We start from the raw sequence: 21,448 nt of genomic DNA on the forward strand, positions 1-21,448 counted from the left end.
ACTCATCACCCTCTTCGGAATTATTTACTCTAACATGGAGGCAATATGCATCATTGAGCAGCTAAATGTTTTTCTCCTCGTTGCTGTTAATGGTAACACTCCTATTTAATTGCATGACCATGGACTTGCTTTTACTGGAAGGAAGGAGAGGAAAAATAACGGAAATAAATAGATAAAGTCAAAGGGAAAAAACAAAGCCAATTGCTGCAATTCTTGCCAGGGCAATCTGGATAGTTGGCCCACTCAATCAAGTTTGCCCCAGGGCTGCTGTTATATATACGGCATTTGCCACCATGAAAGTAATTTGCCCGATTCTCATTACCTAGCAACTGTTCCGTCGCCTGAGTAGCTTTTAATGTGAAGGGAGTCATTTGTTACAGTGGGATTACCCATCGTGCACCATAATGCTACACAGAGTGGAAGTGCTGCACTCCCACAGCAAGCTGACTTCTAGAGTTCCTTTCTCTCTCCACAGGGAATTGATGTAGACTTGATCATTGTGAGAATAACTAGGATTCCTCGTTGGGGTTTATGTAAGACCCCATTTCTACTGTACACAAGGCTCAAGGCTTTACCTTTATTTATTGTATGTGTTGTATGTGGAGAATGAGGGCTGCAGTAGGTATCTCAGAGAGGGGGGAGTGAGGCCTAAGAGGGTTTTATAAATAAGCATCAGCCAGWGGGTCTTGCGACGGATATACAGAGATGACCTGTTTACAGAGAAGTAMAAAGTGCAGCGATATGTCCTATAAGGAGCATTGGTGGCAAATCTGATGGCCGAATGGTAAAGAACATCTAGCCACTCGAGAGCACCCTTACCTGTCGATAAATAAATTACGTCGCCGTAATCTAGCATGGGTAGGATGGTTAGTTTGGCAGCTGGGGTGAAAGATGAGCAATTCCAATAGAGGAAACCTTAGATTGCAGCTTTGATATGTGCTGAGAGAAAGACAGTGTAACGTCTAGCCATACTACAAAGTATTGTATGAGGTGACTACCTCTAGCTCTAAACCCTCAGAGGTAGTAATCACACTGGTGGGGAGAGGAGCATTATTCTTACCAAACCACATGACATTTGTTTTGGAGGTGTTCAGAACAAGGTTAAGGCCAGAGGAAGCTTGTTGGACACTAGGAAAGTTTTGTTGTAGAGTATAAGACTGTGTCATATGCATATACATGGATAAGAGAGTGTCCTACTGCCTGAGCTATGTTGTTGATGTAAATTGAGAAGAGCGTGGGGCCTAGGATCGAGACTTGGGGTACTCCCTTGGTGACAGGCAGTGGCCGAGACAGCAGATGTTCTGACTTTATACATTGCACTCTTTGAGAGAGGTAGTTAGCAAACCTGCCAAAGACACCCTCAGAGACACCAATACTCCTTAGCCGGCCCTCAATAATGGAATGTTCTACCATATCAAAAGGTTTGGCTAAGTCCTATAAGGTTGCAGTGACACAGCCATAACATGAGCGGAAATCAGATTGCATANCAATAATGGAATGTTCTACCATATCAAAAGGTTTGGCTAAGTCCTATAAGGTTGCAGTGACACAGCCATAACATGAGCGGAAATCAGATTGCATACCAGAGAGAATACTATAGACATCAAGAAAGCCAGTCAGTTGCTTATTGACAAGTTTTTACAACACTTTTGTTAAACAGAGCTAAATAGAAATGGGCCTATAACAGTGTTGTCCATGATATAGAGAGTGGATTCTTTTTCAACATGTATGTTTTTCTTCTTTTCTTTTCATGCAGAAAGTGCCTCAGTACACGTTGATCATCCAGGCCACAGACATGGAGGGCAACCCCATGTACGGCCTGTCCAACACTGCCACGGCCGTTATCAGGGTGACAGACATCAACGACAACCCACCAGAGTTCACTGCCGAGATGGTAAGAAAGAACATAGCTTCACATCTATGCATTACACCACACTGTGTGATTCACTCTGTTCCCAGTCATAGCACTGTAAAGAACCAGGCAGAGCATGTTGTGTCTCAACCCATGACGGGCACAACAACAAAAAACTCAGATGATGTACAACAAATACTAAATAAATAAATACATRGCACGTGTTTTTAGATCATTTACGTTAAATTTATCATTTTTATTCCCAATTCTTTGTCCTGAGAAATTATAAAATAGTTGTACAACCCTGTGTATACGTTTTTAAAATMATATCAAACTCAAGCGTTTATCTTTTCCAGTGATGAAGGACTGGATGTCTCATGATAGGGTGGGATATGCAAACCGGTTACATTTTGAGCACATCTATTGCCTAAATGTTTTGGCATTCAGTTCCAAAAAGTTACTTTCTGACCACTTCTACTATGGGCAAATATGTATAGAAAGGTGTGTTCAAATCAAAAGGGGTGCYTRCAAAAAGTGACTGAAATCAAATGGAACAACCCAATGTAAGTACTGACACTGTGAGTACATCAGGCAGGCAGAGAGAGCAGAGCAGAGACAGGTGCTTGATGTATTTGTTACCGATACATTGGCCCTTGTGTAATGTAATGGTATTGTTTTTCTATCAGGCAGAGATGGCGATGATAACATGATAAATTGCTGTGGACATTTATTTACTTGAAATTGGGTGTTGGGTGTGTAGAGCTGGAGCACGGAGCCTGTGTTTTTCGCTGGCGCAGCAGTATGTGTAACTGCTCTCTGTCCCATCCTCCATCTTTTATTCATGTAGTTCTTTGGAGAGGTGCCTGAGAACCGGGTGAATGTCATCGTGGCCAACCTGACGGTGACGGACAAAGACCAGCCCAACACGCTAGCGTGGAAGGCCGTCTACAAGATCACTGGAGGTGACCCCACTGGCAGGTTCTCCGTGCCAACCGACCCCACCACTAACGAGGGCTTGGTAACTGTCGTCAAGGTGAGACAGACTGCAACACCCTCAGACTTAATCCATTACCCCAATCCCCTTCCCTCCACTCCCGTATCTCCCAGGGGAGCCACTTTTAATAGCTAATTGTATTTTATTATTTAATTTTAAAAAAACTTTTATTTAACTAGGCAAGTCAGTTAAGAACAAATTCTTATTTACAATGACGGCCTACCAAAAGGCCTCCCGTGGGGACAGGGGCTGGGATTAAAAATACAATTAAAATATAGGACAAAACACACATCACGACAAGAGAGACACAACAACACTACATAAAGAGAGACCTAAGACAACAACATAMAATAGCAGCAACACATGAAAACACAGCATGGTAGCAACACAACATGACAACAACATGGTAGCAACACAACATGGTAGCAGCACAAAACATGGTACAAACATTATTGGGCAKAGACAACAGCACAAAGGGCAAGAAGGTAGAGGTAACAATACATCACYCAAAGCAGCCACAACTGTCAGTAAGAGTGTCCATGATTGAGTCTTTGTATGAAGAGATGGAGATAAAACSGTCCTGTTTGAGTGTTTTTTGCAGCTCGTTCCAGTCGCTAGCTGCAGCGAACTGAAAAGAGGAGCGACCCAGGGATGTGTGTGCTTTGGCYACCTTTAACAGACTGTGACTGGCTAAGACTCAGCTCTTTAAAAAAAAGTTTATTACGGTCTTGTATCTTTGTAAGCTGAGTGTTGTCTTTAGTTGACAGAACAGAGGTGCATACCATGTGTTTAATTCAATTCCACCGTGTGTAAAGTCAGTGAATAATAATTTCTCAGCAGTAGTAGTACTGTCACGCCCTGACCATAGTAAGCTGTTTTTTCTCTGTGTTGGTTCGGGCGTGATAGTGTCTAGGGTGGGTCATCTAGGGTTTTTTGTATGTCTATGTTGGCCTGATATGGTTCCCAATCAGAGACAGCTGTTTATCGTTGTCTCTGATTGGGGATCATATTTAGGTAGCCATTTCCCTTTTGTGTTTGTGGGATCTTGACTATGTTTAGTTGCCTGTCTGCACTATTTTGTATAGCTTCATGGTTCGTTCGTTTGGTTGGTTGTTCGTTTGGTTGGTTGTTCGTTTGGTTGGTTGTTCGTTTGGTTGGTTGTTCGTTTGGTTGGTTGTTCGTTTGGTCGGCATTCATTTATTAAAGATTAATGTACGCCTACCACACTGCACCTTGGTCTCACTCATACGACGATCGTGACAAGTACAACTAACTACAGTAGCCCCTAGCTGACTTCTTCTGGGATCTTTGCCTCATTGCATTAGAAGAAGAAGAGTACTTTATTGACAAAAAAAGAACAGAATATATATATATATCCCTTACAGTCCATGGAGCATACTTACATACTTTTGCGTTTCCTCCCTCCAGCCAATCGATTATGAGATCAGTAGGACGTACATGTTGACGGTGGTAGCGGTGAACGAGGTGTCTCTTGCRCGGGGCATCTACTCCCCTCGCCAGTCCACAGCCACGGTCTCCATCAGGGTCATTGACGTCAACGAGAGTCCCTACTTCGACCCCAACCCCAAACTCATCAAACTGGAGGAGGGGATGTTAGCAGAATCCACACTGACCACCTTCACTGCACAAGACCCTGATAGATTCATGCAGCAAAGCATTAGGTAATAATGATACTAAATAGCTGTATTCATACAGAGCTTTTCATGCAGTTTCTTCAATCACTGACTGTCAATAAAAACACTCCCATTCTCAGTAAGATATGTATCTTTCTTTTGTTGAGCATTCACCACCTTTAGCCTTGAATGTATGAGTCTGCATAAAATTAAATAATGATAAAAAACCTAGCTTGTAAGGTTTGAATGAACGTCTTTACGTATCTTCTTTAAATCTTTGTCCTCAGATACACCAGGCTCTCAGACCCAGCCAACTGGCTGAGAATTGACGCTAACACTGGGCGCATCACAACCATCGCCGTCCTGGACCGCGAGTCGCCCTACGTGAAGGACAACATGTACAGCGCCACCTTCTTGGCCTCTGACAATGGTACTTAGCCTAGCCACCAGGCGCTAATGTCTGCTTCCAGCTGTATAGCCAAATAGACGAGGGGAATATTGTTTTTAGCAGGCAAAAATCTCACACACAGCTGCCTTTTTCAAGGTTAAAATTGTGCCAGACACCAATGTAGCAACCGCCACCCTGTTGAAAGTTAATGTTTCAGAGCGAGCACAGGCCTAGCAGCCACACTGTGGACGTGTTCACCTTTCTCCTCTCTCCTTCCCTGACTGGATTTACCTCTGTTCAGGTTTAGCCTGTTCCACAGAGCACAGCATAGGCCAATAGGCTTAGAAACTCTCTCAATAAAGAGGTTTCTCAGCATTAATAGGTCAGGATTAGATGAGTGGCTCATTTGAGCGTGGCTTGAATGGCAAAAAAGCCTCTTAGCCCCATGAATACATAGAGGGGCTGAGGCTCTGGGTCTCCCYGGCTAAGGCAGCGACAGTGTGCTCTTCTCTGTCTGTCTGCTTTAGTATTCTCACCCTGTGGCCTCCCCCTTCGTCAGGAATACACACTCTCTTCAGATAACACACTCACACACACTGCGTCCCCCTCCATTCCCCAAACATTGCGCTATATCCCCCACCCTCGCCCGTGGAGAGAGAGAGAGGAGCAGAGCTCCTCAGATCAGTATGCAGTCTGGAGGTGTCCTGTCCCTGCAGGTCCTCTCTGCCGCTGGTCCTCTCTGCCTTACTTTTACACCAAGAACCAGGTTCAGGATAAGGATGTTATGTATTACCAAACATTCAGCGAGACATCATGCATTAAGATAACTTCAATGGTATACTTCCCCTTATCGTTATTATGTATCATGTAAAATCTATATTCTAAGATGTTTGTGCGTGTGACATTGTGTGTGCATCCTTCCCTGTCTGTGTGTGTTGTCCCGTCCAGGCGTCCCACCAGCGAGCGGGACGGGCACCCTGCAGATCTCCCTGCTGGACATCAACGACAACGCGCCCCACGTCTACCCCCAGGAGACTGAGATGTGCAAGAAACCCGAGCCTAACGGCATCAACATCACAGCGCTGGACGGAGACCTCAACCCCAACGCCGGACCCTTCGCGTTCGAGCTGGCCAACAGGCCCTCAGACGTCAGAAGAAACTGGACCATCACACGGCTCAGTGGTAAGACACAACAACAACAATAACAAACAATCAAACAAACAAAAACACTGTAGATCAGGGCTATTCAATATATCGGGGCTTCTAGGTCGGCAATACTGCTGGGTCACCAGGTGACCATTCTGGCCAATAGCTGACATTCATCAATCAACTTCCAGTGTTTTACAACCGCCAGAGAGATTGGAGAACCACCAGTAGTCCTGGTCATTTGGATGGTGATAAATAACACTATAGGTTTGGCACTGGCTTAGGGGCAGTACAGTATGGGCATCATGCCCATGAGGTTTCTGGCTCTCCATAGGGCCAAGAGCAGTGACCGACACTCTTAGAAAAAAGGTCCTATCTAGAACCTAAAAGGGTTCTTTCCACAGAGGGTTCTACCTGGAACCAAAAAGGGTTATCATATGGGGACAGCCGAAGAACCATTTTGGAACCCTTTTTTTCTACGAGCGTATGACAATAGACAATGCTCTCAGTGTGCGTGCCTCACGAGGCCTATGTTAAGACACTATATTATAAAATAGATTAGTAACAGGCCTTTGGTTGATCAAGCAGCTCACTAATTGATTATGCTAATTATACAAACAAAATATTGGAGGAATTACTCATTTGTTGTGCGTTGATAGCGAATAGATGTGAGTGTAAACCGCAGTAAATGAATAACTATCTTAATAGGATAACAGCCATATATGGATTATAGAATCTGGGGGGATTTAGCCTAAGCGGCATTATCAAAAAGGTCTTCAGTGGGTTTATAAGCTCAAAATCTAAATCCTGACCATATTTTGAATTAGATATGCTGACACAATTTCCAGGTATTGGAATTCATGTTGTTCAAAAGTATGTGGACACTCCTTAAAATTCGTGGATTCGGCTATTTCCGCAACACACCTATTACTGACAGGTGTATAAAATCGAGCACACAGCCATGCAATCTCTATAGACAAACATTGGCAGTAGAATGGCCCGTACTGAGGGGCTCAGTGACTTTCAACGTGGCACAGTCATAGGATGCCACTTTTCCAACAAGTCAGTTTGTCAAATTTCTGCACTGCTACAGCTACCCCTGTCAACTGTAAGTGCTTTTATTGTGAAGTGGAAACGTCTAGGAGCAACAATGGCTCAGCCGCAAAGTGGTAGGCCACACAAGCTCACAGAACGGGACCTCCAAGTGATGAAGCGTGTAGTGCMTAAAAATCGTCTGTCCTTGGTTGCAACACTCACTAAAAAGTTCCAAACTGCCACTGGAAGCAACGTCAGCACAAGAACTGTTCCTCGGGAGCAGCCACACACAAGCCTAAGATAATCATGCAGAATGACAAGCGTCGGCTGGAGTGGTATAATGCTCACCACCACTGGACTCTGGAACAGTGGAAATGCGTTCTCTGTAGTGATGAATCCTGCTTCACCATCTGGCAGTCCGACAGACAAATCTAAGTTTGGCGGATGCCAAGAGAACGCTACCTGCCTGAATGCATAGTGCCAACTGTAAAGTTTGGTGGAGGAGGAATAATGGTCTGGGGCTTTTCATGGTTTGGGCTAGACCCTTAGTTCCAGTGAAGGGAAATCTTAACGCTACAGCATACAATGACATTCTAGATGATTCTGTGCTTCCAACCTTGTGGCAACAGTTTGGGGAAGGCCCTTTCCTGTTTCAGCATGATAATGCGCCCATGCACAAAGCGAGGTCCATACAGAAATGGTATGTAGAGATCGGTGTGGAAGAATTTGACTAGCCTGCACAGAGCCCTGACCTGAACCCCATTGAACACCTTTGGGACAAATTGGATTGCCAACTGCAAGCCAGGCCTAATCGGCCAACATTAGTGCCKAACATCACTAATGCGCTTGTGGCTGGATGGAAGCAAGTCCCCACAGCAATGTTACCACATCTATTAGAAAGCCTTCCCAGAAGAGTGTAGGCATATGGGCTAACTCCATATTAATGCCCATGATTTTGGAACGAAATGTTCGACATGCAGGTGTCCACATACTACTGGCCAGGTAGTGTATTTATTTTCCCAGTAGTTACACTCTGGAACATTTTAAGTAGAGTGTTGTTTTGTTTTATTTAGGGATTAGTAATTGAGTTTSTTATTTATCTTTCTTCTTTCACTTTCCCTTCCTTTACATCTCTTTCCCTCCCTCCRTCTCCCCCTTCTCTCCTTCTCCCCCGTTTCCCAGGTGATTATGCCCAGTTGAGCCTGAAGATTGGCTTCCTGGAAAGCGGCATCTACGAGATCCCCATCATCATCACTGACTCTGGCAACCTGCCCATGTCCAACACATCCTACCTGCGGGTCAAGGTGTGCCAGTGTGACCACAACGGGGACTGCACCGACCAGCAGCACATCATCGCCGCAGGGCTGGGCACGGGCGCCATCATCGCTATCCTGCTCTGCATCATCATCCTCCTCAGTGAGTGCAACCCTGCCCTCTCGCATGCTCGCGCGTGCACACACTCTCACAGTCACACACACACACAAACACACACACACACCAGTGTCCCCACCACCCCACCTGCCACACACAGACAAGATCAAATGCCATCCCTTGCCATCCCCAAACACTGCCACAGGAATTATGGAGGGAGCTAAACATCATGCCCAAGAGACACCAGTAGATTATTTCAGGATTACCCAAAAGATAGCCCTGATCAGGCTCGAGGCAAGCTCTAAATTCTGGATTGGATTACATGTGTATGCAAAATATGTCAGTTATTATGTTTTGTAATATGGGATCTCTCTCAATCACGCTTTCCCTCCCTCCCTCCTTCTGTAGTTCTGGTGTTGTTGTTTGTGGTATGGATGAAGCGTCGTGATAAGGAGCGTCAGGCCAAGCAGCTTCTCATTGACCCAGAGGACGACGTCAGAGACAACATCCTGAAGTACGATGAGGAGGGAGGTGGAGAGGAGGACCAGGTGGAGTAACACACATGCGCAGACAGACACACACACATACACATTGAAACACAAACTCACATACACACAGACACACACACACACACACACACAAGACATCCTCAGTTAAACTGTACACAGAAAACCACAGTTCTTATAATGAACTTCAGTTAATTCAAGGGAATCATTTTGTAAATGGCTGTTAACATCTTCCACAAATGGAGTGTGTTCATGCCACGGGTCCATTCTGTGAGGGACTCCACACACTGGCCTAGGTAGTGTAGACTAGAGATGAGTGTGGGGGGGGGTAGCAGTCTTCAGTCCTAAATTGGCTTCGGAGGCTAGTAATTGCAGGGATAATGTAATTTGGAGACATACATCTGCTACTGTGTAATAATTAAGCTCCATCTAAAGGTAACGATATGACTGGGAAGCCATTACACATCTGCCAGAGATTGGGCAGGAGAGAGACACGCACACATGCACAGTGATTTCTGAAGACACTGTGATATAACGCTCCTCAAAGACTGTAGAAGCGGGGGGGTAACTGAATTCAGATTTATCGAGGGAAAACAAGCTTCCATTTTGAGGGAGGAGGGCTGGACGTCAGAAGGAAATGGTCTTGTCTTTGGAATCTGGAAGTCAGTCAGTCGGTGGTGTGTGTTGGGTAAAAATTGAACCAGACTGTCCCAGTGATGTGGACTATATAATGCCTCACCTCTGTTCTCCCTATCTCTCCCGCTGTGGAGGAAATTGAAGTGTCAGACCATTGGCCACTCTGTGCTCTCTGAGTATTTTATTTTAGTTTCTGACTGCCATTGCCTGGGTTTTTATTAGTCCGTGGGGCACTCATTCTACCAAGAGGAGACAGCTGATCAGCCCCTTTCTCACTGGCTGTGTGGGAAGTGAAGAATAATGTGGTGTGGAAAGAATATCCAATTCCAGAAACTTCTGTGGAAGTTAAAGTTTTGTAACTTGATGGAGAAACTCCATTGTAATGAGTGTTTTCTAGCCCTGCCTGTTCATCAATGCAGTCGCAAACTGAAGCACGTCTTTGCCAACTTTTTCAAAGGGCCACAGAGGAAAGCTGTATATGATATCGTTTTACCAAATACAGATGGAAATGCTTATTTTTCAAGGCCACACAAACAAAATAGCTTAAAGATACTTCCTTTCGTTCAGCCCAGTTATTAAATTACCAACAAACTATTTTGTCTTGACAGAACAAACCTGTGTATGCAACCACAGCAGGTGTCCTAATTCCTCATTCAGTTGTGAAAAGAAAAAAAAGAGTGGAAAAAAACAACCTCTTGTTAAAGTCTCACTCTAGGAGGGAGGGCACGGAATCAGTCAATAGGTGCAGACCAGGGCCATCGTCAGTCAATCTTTTGCCTCAAGCAGAATATTAAAAAAATATTTGAAGTGAAAATATGGCCTAACAAATTCCTCCCCTTACGTGAGGAGTTTGTGTATCTGATATTGTTTACTGTCCAGCTTTACCCGTTGTAGGATCAAGTGGAGGCCTTTGCTTTGGAATGTCRAGCCACAATGTGGGTGATTCAATGTGTTGTCCGGGCGTGGCAGGGGAAATTATATGTCAGTGTGTTGGTGCTTGGAGCTGTAATGTGTGAAGAATGGTGCCCTTGAGTGCTTAGCGTGTCGTCATTATCCAGTTGTGGCTACGTGACTTTAATGATATGCTGCAGTTCTCTGTCACTAAGCTCTGACCTCTGGGATGACCCTGTGGTAGGTCCTAGAAGGGTCACAGGGTGGTGGGCTGGGAGGAGGGAGGTGGGCTGGAGGGGACACATGGCATCCTGCTCTGGGATGTATGATGGCCATTGTCCCCTTCCAGACAGACCCTTTCAGTCAACCGGAGGGGACATGGGGATTTTATTTTTTACACGCACTGTCAATCTGTCTGTTTAGATTATCCATTTGTTTATTTCCAGATTAAACATGATACATGTGTAGGCCTATGTTCCACAAGGAATACAAAGGCCTAAATTAGATACATGTGTTCATATGAACACCGTCATTTTTTTGGAGTAGGGAGTGTCTGGACTGGAGTGTCTGGACTGGAGTGTCTGGACTGGAGTGTCTGGACTGGAGTGTCTGGACTGGCGTGTCTGGACTGGAGTGTCTGGACTGGAGTGTCAACATGTGTAGTTGTGTTTGTGTTTCGATTCATATGTTTGTATTTTAGTCATCTACAGTATGTATTTATTTGTCCATCTTTAGACATGCATACTCACTCAGGATTTGTGTGTGTGAGCTTAGTTATATGCATAGTTATATGTGCAAGCGAGCAGGGACAATATTGAAGGGGGATATTAGAGATGGATGGATTACTGAAAATGTGCTAAAGAGGGACACTCCGTCATTCACGCTTATTAAGCACACAACTATTCTCCCATGGCATTCCCTCCATCATATCCTCTCTGATAACATATCAGTCCACCTCRTCACTGCTGTCTTCTCATCCACATCACAACGCACCATGGCTCTCCAAATCTCTTTCTCTCTCATTCTTGTTCTTGTTCTCTCCATCTCTCTGTTTCTCTCTCTCTCTCCATTTCTTTCTCTCTCTCAATTTCTSTCTACAGCTCTGTCCACTCCTTCTCTCTCCTCCTGTGACACTGCACAAACCAAACGGCGAGCCAGTCAGGTTGCCTTGGCAATGTTAATAGGATTAGTAATGGCTTATGCATATCCGCCATTCCGTGTCTGGGGCCTGATTAGAGCAGAACAGTTTCCTGCACACTCTTCCAGAAGAACACTGCTCTATTGCAAGTGGGTTGAAGACTGATGCTCGGTTCCTTAGCATTGACCCCGAAGCTGGATATTGTTAAATGCAGCTAACTGTCCAAGTGGTAATACTTCAACCAACAGTCTAAAGTCCACCCATTGATAGGATTTGTAGCACTGATGAAGCAGGGTAGTAACAGTAACAACAATATACAGTTATGTAGACACTGCCACCCCACTCATATATATATATATATATACATATATATATATATTAGCTCTGCATATTCTTTTTCTAGGATTTCATGATTTGACCCTTTTTATTTCAGTGTGTCCCAGTCTCGGGTAGATCATGTGGCCTATGTGTGTGTATCAGTCTAGGTGGATCTTATTCTGATCTGCACGTGTGTGTATTGATCTAGGTAGGAAGTTCTTCCCGTGTGTGTATTGGTCGAGGTAGGAAGTTCTGGCCATGTGTGTATTGGTCGAGGTAGGAAGTTCTGCCCGTGTGTGTATTGGTCGAGGTAGGAAGTTCTGCCCGTGTGTGTATTGGTCGAGGTAGGAAGTTCTGCCCGTGTGTGTATTGGTCTAGGTAAGGAGTTGCCCATGGCTCCCGAATGGAACAGCGGTCTAAGGCACTGCATCTCAGTGCTAGAGGTGTCACTGCAGACCCTGGTTCGATTCCAGGCTGTATCACAACTGGCTGTGATTGGGAGTTCCATAGGGCGGTGCACAATTGTTCCACCATCGTCCGGATTAGGGTTTGGCAGGGGTAGACCGTCATTGTAAATATGAATTTGTTCTTAACTGACTTGCCTAGTTAAATAAAGGTTAAATACTTTTTTATGTGTGTATTGGCCTAGGTAGGGAGTTCTGCCCGTGTGTGTATTGGTCGAGGTAGGAAGTTCTGGCCATGTGTGTATTGGTCTAGGTAGGGAGTTCTGCCRATGGCTCCCGAATGGAAATGCGGTCTAAGGCACTGCATCTCAGTAGCTAGAGGTGTCACGGCAGACCCTGGTTCGATTCCAGGCTGTTTCACAYTTGGCTGTGATTGGGCGGTGCACAATTGTTCTAGCATCGTCTGGATTAGGGTTTGGCAGGGGTAGACCGTCATTGTAAATATGAATTTGTTCTTAACTGACTTGKCTAGTTAAATACTTCTTTATGTGTGTATTGGTCTAGGTAGGGAGCTCTGCCCATGTGTGTATTGGTCTAGGTAGGGAGCTCTGCCCATGTGTGTATTGGTCTAGGTAGGGAGCTCTGCCCATGTGTGTATTGGTCTAGTTAGGGAGCTCTGCCCATGTGTGTATTGGTCTAGGTAGGGAGTTCTGCCCATGTGTGTATGGATCAGGGTCTAGGTCTTGGTGGGGGGTTATGTCGAGCTCCTCTCCCCAGCTCTGTGTGGATCTCCACTTGTCTCTGGCTTCTTGCTGACTCCCATCTGTCTCTCCTCTCCCCCTCCCCTCCAGGATTATGACCTGAGCCAGCTTCAGCAGCCCGACACGATAGAGCCGGACACCATCAAGCCCGTGGGAATCCGGCGTATGGACGAGAGGCCGCTGCACCCTGAGCCCCAGTACCCCATAAGGTCAGCAGCCCCGCACCCCGGGGACATCGGAGACTTCATCAACGAGGTAAACAAATAAACCATAAACAAACACACTAATCTTCTCACGGTTCCACAGGTGAGTGCTTCCCCTGTCAAAGTCCATTTTCAATGTCATTCTCTAAATCAGTAATATTTAGAGAATGATTTCATAAACACTAAAGGTCATGGTTAGGGGTAGAGGTATAATTATTTAATTTAATGAAGTGAATACTTCAAAATAAAGGAAAGCAGTTGAAGTAGATGATGCAGGCTTCACATTTGAAGGTTTATTTAGCTAATCTCTCTCCCTGTACTCATGCAAGTATTGATTGAAACAGAACAGACGCATACAGACATGAAAGGTTAATGGGAAATTAATTTCATGAATTAATTTTCCCRTTTGCATTTACAACTGCCTGTATAGTGTTTCCTTAGGGACAGATCGAAATTTACTTGGGGGGTGGTCCAAAATAGGGGAGGGTTGTCAATTTTTTTTTTGATTTTGTGTGTTTTTTTATTGGGCACAGGAGAGGGTGGTGCGTTTTTTCCCTGATTTACATTCGCTGTCCTGCTTGTATTTTCCCTGTGAACAATGGCTTGACTTACTTTTGATATTACCCTAATAAAGTTTAGAAACGTTTGTGAAGGTTTGGTATGGTGTGGCTATTACTAAGCTTTAGCTGCTGCAGGCCTATYATATGAAGGCAGTGCACCCCGGCGCTCCAACTGACTCCAACAGTTGAACTTGAGGTGAGGAAGACTGTTTCAGGCCTACCAAAGTTACTCCTATAATCTAACAATATAATGCTTATCTTTATACAAAATATTATGATAGAAAATTGAACAGGAGGGCTTCTTAAAGAAAGAGAGCCYGAGCTTTCTGTGAGAGCCGGAATTCTTACTGGTTGGTAGGTGATCAAATACTTATGTCATGCAATAAAATGCAAATTAATTACTTAAAAATCATACAATGTGATTTTCTGGATTTTTTTTAGATTCCGTCTTTCACAGTTGAAGTGTACCTATGATAAAAATTACAGACCTCTACATGCTTTGTAAGTAGGAAAACCTGCAAAATCGGCAGTATCTCAAATACTTGTTCTCCCCACTGTATATATATATACTGTATAAATATAGACTACCGGTCAAAAGTTTCAGAACACCAACTCATTCAAGGGTTTTTCTTTATTTTGACTATTTTCTACATTGTAGGATAATATTAAAGGTATCAAAACTATGAAATAACACATATGGAATCATGTAGTAACCACAAAAGTATTTTAAAAATATAAATAGATTTTAGATTTTTCAAAGWAGCCACCCTTTGCCTTGATGACAGCTTTGCACACTCTTGGTATTATCTCAACTAGCTTCACCTGGAATGCTTTTCCAACAGTCTTGAAGGAGTTCCCACATATGCTGAGCACTTGTTGGCTGCTTTTCCTTCACTCTGCGGTCCAACTCATTCCAAACCAAACCATCTCAATTGGTTTGAGGTCGGGTGATTGTGGAGGCCAGGTCATCTGATGCAGCACTCCATCACTCTCCTTATTGGTCAAATAGCCCTTACACAGCCTGGAAGTGTGTTGGGTCATTGTCCTGTTGAAAAACAAATGATAGTCCCACTAAGTGCAAACCAGATGGGATGGCATATCGCTGCAGAATGCTGTGGAAGCCATGCTGGTTCAGTGTGCCTTGAATTCTAAATAAATCACAGACGGTGTTTATTTATGTTGCTGGCTATACTAGGTTGGATCTGAATTTATAAAACTTCTCAAATGTCCCTGTCATGTTGTCCAGCACCAAATTCTCCAAAAGGAAACTCTGAAATGCCATATTGTTTTTATGGGGATATTAGAATATTTGCAATCTGTCACCAATTGGATGGAAACCTAGCTATATACACCCCAAAGACTCAAGTGCGCTAGTCCAGTGAATGTAATTGTAAATGTATTTATGTAAAAAAAAAAAAAAGGACCACAATGGAAATAATTCCCCAACTTTATTGTGCAATCCTGGTCACTTTAAAAGTCTTTGAATATACAGTTGAAGTCGGAAGGTTACATACACCTTAGCCAAATACATTTAAACTCAGTTTTTCACAATTCCTGACAATTAATCCTAGTAAAAAATCCCTATATTAGGTCAGTTAGGATCACCACTTTATTTTAAGAATGTGAAATGTCAGAATAATAGTAGAGAGAATGATTTCTTTCAGCTTTTATTTCTTTCAACACATTCCCAGTGGGCCAGAAATGTACATACACTGAATTAGTATATTTGGTAGCATTGCCTTTAAATTGTTTAACTTGGGTCAAACGTTTCAGGTAGCCTTCCATAAGCTTCCCACAATAAGTTGAGTGAATTTTGGCCCATTCCTCCTGACAGAGCTGGTGTAACCTTTGTAGTTTTGTAGTACTCCTTGCTCGCACATGCTTTTTCAGGTCTGCCCACAAATTTTCTATGGGATTGAGGTCAGGGCGTTGTGATGGCCACTCAAATACCTTAACTTTAATGTCCTTAAGCCATTTTGTCACAACTTTGGAAGTATGCTTGGGGTCATTGTCCAAATGGAAGACCCATTTGTGACCAAGCTTTAACTTCCTGACTCATGTCTTGAGATGTTGCTTCAATATATCCACATAATTTTCCTACCTATGATGCCATCTATTTTGTGAAGTGCACCAGTCCCTCCTGCAGCAAAGCACCCCCACAACATGATGCTGCCACCAACGTYCTTCACGGTTGGGATAGTGTTCTTTGGCTTGCAAGCRRCCCCCTTTTTTCTCCAAACATAACAATGGTCATTATGGCCAAACAGTTCTATTTTTGTATCATCAGACCAGAGGACATTTCTCCAAGAAGTACGATCTTTGTCCCCATGTGCATTTGCAAACCGTAGTCTGGCTTTTTTATGGTGCTTTTGGAGCAGTGGCTTCTTCCTTGCTGAGCGGCCTTTCAGGTTATGTCGATATAGGACTCGTTTTACTGTGGATATAGATACTTTTGTACCTGTTTCCTCCAGCATCTTCACAAGGTCCTTTGCTGTTGTTCTGGGATTGATTTGCACTTTTCGCACCAAAGTACGTTCATCTCTAGGAGACAGAGTGTGTCTCCTTCCTGAGCGGTATGACGGCTGCGTGTTCCCATGGTGTTTATACTTGCGTACTATTGTTTGTACAGATGAAGGTGGTACCTACAGGCGTTTGGAAATTGCTCCCAAAGATGAACCAGARTTGTGGAGGTTTTTTCTCTGACGTCTTGGCTGATTTATTTAGATTTTTCCATGATGTCAAGCAAAGAGGCACTGAGTTTGAAGGTAAGSCTTGAAATACATCCACAGGTACACCTCCAATTGACTCAAATGATGTCAGTTAGCCTGTCAGAAGCTTCTAAAGCCATGACATAATTTTCTGGAATTTTCCAAGCTGTTTAAAGGCAAAGTCAGCTTAGTATATGTAAACTTCTGACCCACTGGAATTGTGATACAGTGAATTATAAGTGAAATAATCTGTCTGTAAACAATTGTTGGAAAAATTACTTGTGTCATGCACAAAGTAAATGTCCTACCCGACTTGCCAAAACGATAGTTTGTTAAAACGAAATTTGTGGAGTGYTTGAAAAACGAGTTTTAATGACTCCAACCTAAGTGTATGTAAACTTCRGACTTCAACTGTATGTATTTTTTTCACTGACAAATAAAATCAATCAACCAATCCAAACTGTGATGAATGGAAAAAGACATCTGTTACAAAACACCAAAAGTTTCATGACATTRGGAGATTGTCAAGKCTTCGATACTCGGTAAGCCTACAAGGRAGGAAGGGATGTATTTTCTGTTTGTCAAGATTGACATAGTCTATTTATTGTGGTGTTGACAATGCAAACCATTATATTGAAGTGCCCGATGTCGGTATGCTTTGTCTATTGGTTGTGTGGTGCATTGGCACAGAAACCTGTTGGTGGAAAATTTGTTGCATATATTTTATATAATTTTAAATATGGCATCAAAATGTTCAAAATCTGACTTCGCCCTAGCTGATCAATGTCTGCAGCCGGCTCTGATCGTGGTGTAATGAAACAGGCAGGGAGATTGAGCTTGTCTCAGATGGTCGGCGAACCCTCAACCTTCTGGCCCATAGCCCTGTGTGACATTGACTGTGCCACAAAAACATGCTTAAGTGGCAAAGTCTATATCCACGTTTATAAACACAGGGTCGCTACAGTTATTGTTATTTGTGGTCGTAAACATAATTTTGAGTTAATTCTATGAGGGGGGAGGGTGTTCAATTTATTTTACAATACAAGGGGAGGATCATGTGAACATATTTGTTACGTTGGGGGGGTGCATTTTATTGTATGACACCTTGAGTTGGACCAGCCACTCCGCCCCAAGTAAATTTGGATCTGTCCCTTATGGAAATTGTCCACGAATAGGAGATAATCGCTTTTTTGGTTCTCTGACAAAAATACAGTATTTATAATGTGTCCAATTTAAGTGAACTAAATCCACACATGTAATTATAATATTATTCACTTGGAGATAATTATGTTTCTCTTAGCTGTGCAGAAGAATCGGACGGGGTAATAGTTTTAGACGTCTCTCTGTAGAGATCTAGTGGGATGAGACAGAGAACAGCACATTGCCTTTTCCATAGAGGTGCCCTGTTCTGTTCCTTCATGGCCTCGCTTGCCTCAGGGCACCATTGACTCCAGTGTTGAAGGGTGGATGTAAAATGAAAAGAACGGTCATGTATTTTTCACCAGCTCCAACAGACAAGACTTTCACTGTATCCAAAATGGAGTTCTCTCTTTCTCTGTCTCCCCCTGTTTTTGGCCTATTCCCATGTTTTTAGATTAGAACTCTGCTACTCGTGCTATTTCTCTCCCACTCCTCCTCCCTCGCTCTCTCTCTCAGAAAATTCCTGAAAACACTTAATGCTCTTGTCAGCTCAATTTATATTGAGTGAGTTTGAGTGTTTTGTCCAGTGCGTAAAAAAACGGCAATACTTATTGGAGCAGAGACAGGTCTGCTGTTTTATGTATTATTTCTGTACAAGGACAGCAGGATGTTGTGGGCCAGAGCATCCTGACCCAGACATCCACATTACAGGCAGCACATGTCAGCCTGTTTCCCATCACATACACATGCACACTCACACTCACACTCATACGCACACACACAAACACACACAGGTGGTCCTCGTAGATTCTATCTACTGCCCCCTGCTGGCAGCTGGTTTATGCCTTGTCTTCATTGGGGTTGGAATCTGACCTGGTTGCTCGGGGTGGAGGGGGGTGGGGCTGGGGTGATGTGTCTGGGCTCAAAGTCTGGAGTGCACACACAACCCCATGCCCACAGAGCCTTTGGCAGTTAATACAAAAATGGGTAGGTAAGCATAGGTCTCAAATCCGCCCAAGAATTTAGCCTCTCAGAGTGGCCAAACAATAGCCTATTATCCAGCTTTTAGTCTGTTCCCACTCCGGGAGGTAATGTTTGGGAAATCAGCCTCACCTTATATAACCTTTTGTTGGCCACAGGTACTGGGCAAAAAYTTCACACAGATTAAAGATTCAAATAAAGTGTTATTGGGGGAAAAGTTTTTCAAGTCAACATTTCCACACTTTGTTACACTCTGAACCCCCATATTCACAGTGACAATACTACAGTTTGTTTCTAATCAGGGGAAATAAACAGAGAAACTTACGCCGCAAATCTCTGAATAGGATGTTATTACATTCAATACGAGACCTGTTTTGTGAGCAGTGGATCAGAGGGTGAAGTCAGGGGAGGACAGGGCAGCACAATGTTTTCTTAAGATGGACGATAGTCTCTCTCACACATTGGATGACTCAGTTTTAATGTCATTAGGAGGGCGAAGCTCTGTGATTGGCTAACCTTGTCACACTCCCAGTGGAGTGGTGGTTGTGCCGGATGGGACTCTATCCATCAGAGCAGTGATGGCTGTAATTGTAATGAACAATCCATCTGTCATATTTCCCACCAAATTATCAGCGCCACAGCCCTGAGCAAACATTTAACAAAGGCTAAGAAGTGGAAAATAATCACTAAGCATCTGGGCACTTTGTTTCAATCTATCCTTTTTTTGAGAGAGAGAGAGAGAACTACAAAATGGAGTTCAAATAAATCTCTGACATGTTTCCAATGAGCCTAGTGGCTCGTTTGTTTCTTCGTGTTGTGCTCTGTTTCTTTTCATTCAGTTCTTATTTGTTAGATGTTCTCACTCGCAATGAGAAGATGTTGAATTCGGGACTGGGCCCTATGCTCTTCATGGCCAAAGCACATCTCCTGTGCTAGATTAGCAATCCATCAAGTCTCTAGAGTACCGTTAGGGAATGGGCTTGGAAATCAATAGCAATCCATAAGGACCTCTCACACTGCTACGAGAGCTTCTGGGAATGTTAAGCACAATCTTCAAAATGGAACACCCCCACCATTGCACCCCACACTCTGAAACACACACACACTAATGGAACATATACACACACACACKCACACACACACACACACACACACACACACACACACACACACACACACACACACACACACACACACACACACACACACACACACACACACACACACACAAACAAATACAATGTTGCTCAGCACTTCCCCAGGGCTCATTCCTAGTTTTGGGGAGCAATACTTGAACACACGAAATGGAGTGGGCATGTAGTACTGTACCAGGGTCCAGAGTGTGGTGGTGATAGCTGGCATATTGTCAGTGCCACTACAGCAATCTCCTCCTCTCAGCCCTCCAAGCCCCTCAGGCAGCGCCCGTGGACATTGGAGTGATGGAGGTTTGAGGAGGGGGAGGGCCAGGCTAAGTCATCAGTGAGCTGAGGCATTTGGTCAGGCGGTCATGCTAAATCTCAGCTTTTGATAAAGTCCTGGATAATCCTGCATGCCAAAAATATCAGGGAGAATCAAAGGCAAAATGCTTCGCTGCAGACGGACACTCAGTGGGAAATTAGAGCCGGTCTTAATCCATGAAAAGGACCTGATTTCCTAAACATGTAGAAGGGAGGAAAATTTTAGGAAATGCTAGCCTGTTAATATTAGCCTATTTAGGTGGCAGTATGGGATAAGAACATGTCTGTGAATGGTGTCTGAAAGCTATTGTCAGGCAGGGTTTGGTCATGTTGGACTGGCTGGAATCTCCTCACTCATCTAACTGTATTTTTTTAATTTCCTTCCGTCCATCCAGGGACTTAAGGCAGCAGACAACGACCCCACAGCCCCGCCCTACGACTCCCTGCTGGTGTTCGACTATGAAGGCAGTGGCTCCACAGCCGGCTCCCTAAGCTCTCTCAACTCCTCCAGCAGCGGAGGGGACCAGGACTACGATTACCTCAACGATTGGGGCCCTCGCTTCAGAAAACTCGCAGACATGTACGGAGGGAGCGACGACTAGGACACAGGATGTGCAAGACCTAAAAAAACAAGATGACAAAGAATGGTGAACCCAGGAAAAGAGAAAATATATTTTGTTTTCCTCTCAATGGATGTGGACAGCTTCTGATTACCGATATTCCCCTGAAAGAGTGGTGACAGGAACAATGACAGAAAAGTTCAAAAAAAAATTAACATAATTCAGAAATATTTTCAAAAAACAACCAATCTAGGCTTATTGTTGTAGTCTACGCATACATATGCTTGTTGAAGGCTTAGGCATACGATGAAGTGCAGTCCAGTTTTGGAGAAGGGGAGGGAACATTGGTGAACTGTCACTGTTTGGATCGTTGATATTGAGCGCGCTCAGTTACACTTGAATTTCACAGTACAGAAGCACTGGGATATAATGTGCCTTTTTGTACATTTTTTGGGATCTGAATGATTAGTTTTATGTTCAAGGCTTTAATGGTACTGACTTTTGGAGTGATTTCAAAACATAAGAAAGTATGTTAAACTATGGTATGCTTCTACATGCTTTTTTTGGTTACACAATACAGCTGTTTGTTGAACAAGGATTATTTAAGTGAATTACAAAGATGAATAACTTAGATGATGAAGGATCCTTTATTAGCTTGGATGGGGAGAATCAACTGAGAACAGCACTGTACAGTACTCTAGAAATGTAGAATGTTTTCACAAAAAAATGAAACTTATTCAGCTGGTTGCAAATAAAGGGAGTCGT

At 43.7% G+C, this 21,448-nt stretch overlaps 1 pseudogene; it reads left to right on the forward strand.

Moving 5' to 3' along the window:
• LOC111978952 (cadherin-2-like) overlaps positions 1-20,913 on the forward strand; it is an 85,246-nt pseudogene extending 64,333 nt beyond the window's left edge.
• Positions 20,914-21,448: the final 535 nt, after the last annotated feature.

The sequence above is a fragment of the Salvelinus sp. IW2-2015 genome, linkage group LG19 (genome assembly GCF_002910315.2).
Source record: "Salvelinus sp. IW2-2015 linkage group LG19, ASM291031v2, whole genome shotgun sequence".
NCBI lineage: Eukaryota > Metazoa > Chordata > Actinopteri > Salmoniformes > Salmonidae > Salvelinus > Salvelinus sp. IW2-2015.